Consider the following 5511-nt stretch of genomic DNA (forward strand, 5'->3'; position numbering starts at 1 on the left):
CCACGACACGGAGCCCAGGACCACCCGGCCGACGCGCAGGACACCGGCTGTCTCCGCACTGACGCGACCCCGCGACCCGGCGCGCCCGCATTTCCGGCGCCGATGGAAGTCCCGCCCTGACCTCCTCCCCACGCCCGGCACCGCCGGAAGTCCCACCCCGGCGTCCCCCCAACGGCCCCGAGGCTTCTAGGATCGCGCGGGGAGACCCTCTCTCGGCAGCACCGTCGGCTCACCGCACCCTGGCTGCCCTTCGCCGGAGCTGCGGCCGAGAGAGGACGAGGCGGGCCACCTCGGAAGGGGGGCGGGCTCGGCGTTCTCTTCCGGGGGCCTGGATGAGGAGGCCGGGGTCATGGCCCCCACCCCAGAGCCCCCAAGGAGTGCCCCCCGGCCCGCAAATTCCCACCCCGTAGAACCCAGGGCGTGCCCCGCGGCCCGTAGCCCTGAGGGAGCGCTCCCCATCCCACAGTTCCCCTCCCGCAGCCCTGGCTCGCGGACTCTCCCAGGGACGGCGCTGCTTACCGCAGCGAGCTCGGGCGGGGTCCGAGTCCATCTGCCCGGGAGCCGCGCTCCGGCCCGGGGACGGGGGTCGAGAGGCGCGCGCGCGGCCGTGTCACAGCTCGGCGGGCCCCGTGGGGTCGTGCCGCTGGGCGCCGGAGGCGGACCGCGAACCTCTCGGCTTGTCTGCAGGAGATGACTCACCGGCTCCCTCTGAGATGTCTGCTCACCATTGGCTGGGAGGAGACAGGATGAGCCGTGCACCGCTGGAGTGCGAGCGCGTCGCGAGAGGAGCCCCCACGCAGACACGAACCGGCCGGGAGCCCTTCCCTCCAGGTGGGCCACCGGGCCTGCGCCTTCCTTCAACAGTGGGGCTCGGGGTGCAGATCCAGGAAGCGGTAATATGCGTGTTGTGCAAGAAACGGCTTAACGTTATATTTGGAGATGCAAATAACAAGTGTGTGGAATAAAACGTGAAGTTATTTCTGCCAGAAGTGTGGTAATAAAAGCTTACCACTGGAACAGTTCTGCAGGATGAACTCTAAGGAAGAGGTATTTGACTCCTTAGAGAAGTCATTTTCAGGCGTTTGCAGGTTGAGACACACCTTTAAGAAACAGTTTATTTAGCACCTAACGTGCACAAGACATTCTGCTGTAGCAGACAGAAAGCTTTGTAAACCACGATATCATGTTCAGCTAACTCACATGCTCACAGGTGGCTTCATTCTGCAACACAACTCCACTTTCTCACACTATTCCCCCTGTGTTCATGTCTAATCATTATCAGGAGATAATGAAACCTAGGTTCTTACAAAATGAGGTAATTATTAGGGGGAGAATGTTGCCAGTGAACTACCAAACATAAACTGTAAACCTGATGTTACAGTGATGTTAGAAAACTGTCTCTGCCGACAGAAAGCACATGTAAATGAAAAAATAAGATACTGTGAATAACTTTATACGTCTCTAAGCCACATAGCTGATATCTTTATTTCGTAATACCACATAACTCCTAACCCAACAAGCATTTACAGTATTAAAAGTAATACTGAGTGAGGTATTGTTGTGCCTACCTTAGGAAAGAAGAGCTCCAAGATACTTAGTAACTATTCGTAGGTCACAGAGCACAAGGGTAACTCCTAAGTCTCTTCTTATGTTAATAGTAGCCATATGGAAACCAATTTCTGAATCAGTTTTGCAGTGATCTTTGCTAAAAAATCGGAACAACTTAAAACCAAATGACTACAGGAACCTGAATTGCATAAAAGGGCCTATGCGTGCATAATGGACCTCCTCTGTTGTGCGGTGATCTTTGCTAAAAAATCGGAACAACTTAAAACCAAATGGCTACAGGAACCTGAATTGCATAAAAGGGCCTATGCGTGCATAATGGACCTCCTCTGTTGTGCATTCTGAATCCTGCATTTCTTTGTATCTATCAAGATTATATACAAATAAGCTGGTCAGTTAGCTCAGTTGATTAGAGCGTGGTGCTGATAACCATAACAGCCTAAAAAAAAAAGATGTAATGCAAAGACTTCATGACAGAGATATCATTGTCCACAATCTGATGGCAACATTTTGCATAACAGTCTTCAAAGTAGAGTATTGGAATGCAAATACTGTGGTATGTTAGTATGTTATTGAGTCCATAACATTTGGTAACGTCAGTGTAATTAATTATGTTATAAATCACAAAATCAAAGAGAAAGTAAGACCATCTAAATTGCAAATATAGGAATCCTTCCTTCTTTCCTTTTTGTTAAGGATTCTAGCTGTTCTTTAGGAGATTGTGAGTTGTTTATGGTGTCAAAAGAAAACAATTACAACAAATTTAGTTTAAATATCTAATTGGCTTCTATTAGCAATTCTAGAATTGGGAAGCATCATTCTAAAAAATGGAATGAGTGCTCTGCTGGGCGTGGCAGAACAGTTGGTTTTTGTAAGGTGGGAAGAAGGAAGCAGAATAAGAAAATGGATTAACATCAGGTCACTTCTTGTAAGGACTTAAGTAGAGGGGACTTCCTCATTGCACTGGGCAGGTTGACTGGGCCCCTTCAGATTGGTTGCTGTGAATCTCATGTTTTCAGAAAAAACTGGTCTGTTTGGGGATCTAACTGCTTTCTTAAAGTTTCAGTTTAATTATGTGTTACTTAGCATGAGTGATTCCATTTTGGTTTGGTATTTTGGGACCTAGCACGGGAGCTCAGTCCAGAACAATGGCCTCCCATAAATTTTATTTAGTAATGCTAAGAGTGAAGGAAACTGGAAAAGATATTGTCTTATTTATAAAAATTTTTGCATACGATTCCTTACATGTGAAAGCATCTACTCATGTGGTATCTCACTGGCATCAAGCCAGAAAAAAAAAACAACTAAAGATCTGAAAGCCCTCATGTTTTCTGTTTCTTGCTGTTACTCTTGATATCTTGAGCTGCCACACACATTGAAAGAGTCCTGGCACCAGTAACATCTACCATCATAAAACATTGTTTACTCAGTGGGCATTTATTCTCCCATTACTATGCATACACATGTATGACAAGACAGACAACATTAAGATACGGTTTCAGACCTCAAAGAAATTACTAGTTACTTAACATTAAACTAATAATATGAAGTAAAACAAGGTCCATTAAATGTGATATTAACTCTAAGCATATTCATAGTTTAGGGAAGAAAAATAGAGCACTGTTTTCTTGGGAGGACTTGGAGAATATACCAAGGGAATGAAACTTAAACTGAACTTTGAACCAGATATATTGATAGAGAAATGGCTGGAGAAGAAGGGGCACATTCCAGACAGAAATAAGAGGAAAAATGAAGACAGAGAAGAAATGGGCAAAAAGTGGCAGCAAGAAGGCTGGCCCACCCAGTTGAGCAGAGGGTCTGTTCGGAGAAAAACAGAGGGGCTCTAGAAGGACCAGAGCAGGGAAGGCCTCTGAATTCATACCACTCGATCCTGACAGGACAGGTACCAAGGAGTTGTTCTCCACCCCAGCACAGAAGCCTGTGAAGAGTTCCTCTCCAGGGACTCACTTTTGCCCATCTCATCCACCAGCTCTCCCCAGTAATCCACAGCCTGCCCATTCCCAGTCTCACTCCACACCTCTTGCATCCACTTTTGTTGCTTCAGGTACAGCTTACCTGCTGATGGGTGCAGAGCTCTGCTTTCAGCCTGAGAAAGGAGGTGCTCTGTTTCCCCAGGCTGGGGTTTCAGGACACACCTCTGGATTTCAAGCCACTTCCCAAGGTCTCAGACCCCTCTTTTAGGCCCTCCCGTAAAGGAATGCTACTGTTGCCAGTTAGACCTATTTTCAGTACCAGCACAGGGAAATAGAGACCACAAGGAGCTGGTTTATGCAAATTCAGTGGCTGGGCATGCTCAGTAGAGAAGGGTGATGTAACCCTGTTAGATGACCTTCCACTAGGGGTGTTAAGAGAACACAGAAGTTCTTGAATTCATGTCTGCTGCATGTGATAGGGCCTGACCAATGAACATGCCCCAGGAACCAACTGAGCATGTGCAAGAGTAATGTTACATAACTGGGAACCACCCCCTTAATTGAATATTCATTATACATCATGAATATGTATAGATAGCAAAACTACAAAAGACAAATCCTAGCAGAAGTTGGGGCTGCTGCTCACTTTCCTGGAACCAGCCAGCACTCTGTACTGAACTTTAAGTGTGTATTGCTTGTTATTGTCGGTCCCCAGGCAGGCCACGAGGTGCTGGCGCAGTCTTTTGAGGCCAGTGGGATTTCCATTATACCAGTGGTTCTCAAAAAGTGGTCCAGGGACCTCTGGGGGTTCCTGAAAACCTCTCAGGGGCTCCATGAGGTCACAATTAATTTCATGATACTAAGATCCTAGTTGCCTTTTTCACTCATATTCGCTCAAGAGTATACAGTAGAATTTTTCAGACTATAGGATACATAACATTATCTGTTGGAAGGTTACTGGAAAGTGTGCTCATGTATTATATTTCCTAGAATTTTCTAAGGTAGTAGACTTAGGGCTGTGGTTCTCAAAGTGCTGTTTACAGATCCCAGGGGGTTTCTGAGACTTTTAAGGGTCTGTGATGTCAAAACTGTTTTCACAATAATAATAAATTGTTATCTGCCTTTTTCACCGTGTTATTTGCACTGATGGTGCAAAAGCAAGTGGGGAGTCAGAGGTGGCAGAAGGTTGGGACAAAACTATTGGTACCTTTGTTACTGGACAGCAGCTTCAGGTTCTTGGTCAAACCCTGAAGGAGAACCTTTCAAGGGACCAAGGGAAGTCTGCAAGTGGTGAGCACCGCTCAGTGAAAAGGGAAGAGGGACAGAGAAGAAACATCCAAACCGTAGGACTTTATTATAGAGGGAAAGCACACGAGTAGGGTGTGAGGGCGTCTGCGACTGAGGAGCCCTAGATTCCTGGGGGAGTTTACGAGTCCTTCTGGGGAGGTGTCTCTATCCTAAGGGGAGGGATAGTCGGCATGGGAGAGCATCTGGGCTTCCTGTCACGAGCCCTGAGTTTCTGAAGATGTGGGTGAGGCGCAGTGAGTCACTTTTCCCTTAACTTTGTCCTTTCTGGTCTGGCCTCAGTGGGCGGTGGTTTGGTCGCCGTGTGCACTTGTCTCCCCTTGTGTCCCCAGGCGCGCAGGTATGCGGTTTCGTAGACTGCGAAGTCCCTGGTGCAGCACGCGATGGGTAGGCTGGCGAGGCTGTCTCAGCTGTTCCCAGTCCCAGCGAGTGCCCATGCGGTCTGAGTCTTCATGAGCAGCCGAGAGCCACGCCAAGCCAGCTGGCGACTTTACATTTAAGAAATCTGTCTCTATACTGAAAGGCATGAGGGCAGGCGCTAGCTATCGCTCGCTGCAGGACCGCGCACGCCGGGGTTATCTCAAGACTCCGAGGAGGCTCCCGCACTCGACCCCGCTCCGCTCCACGTCTGTGAGCGACGAGGCGCCGCCTAGGCCCTCTCCGGCGCGGGCACCGCGCCGCGGAGCCGTCGCCTGCTGTACCGTAC

Source organism: Galeopterus variegatus, unplaced genomic scaffold (genome assembly GCF_000696425.1).
Source record: "Galeopterus variegatus unplaced genomic scaffold, G_variegatus-3.0.2 Scaffold5132, whole genome shotgun sequence".
NCBI classification, from domain to species: domain Eukaryota; kingdom Metazoa; phylum Chordata; class Mammalia; order Dermoptera; family Cynocephalidae; genus Galeopterus; species Galeopterus variegatus.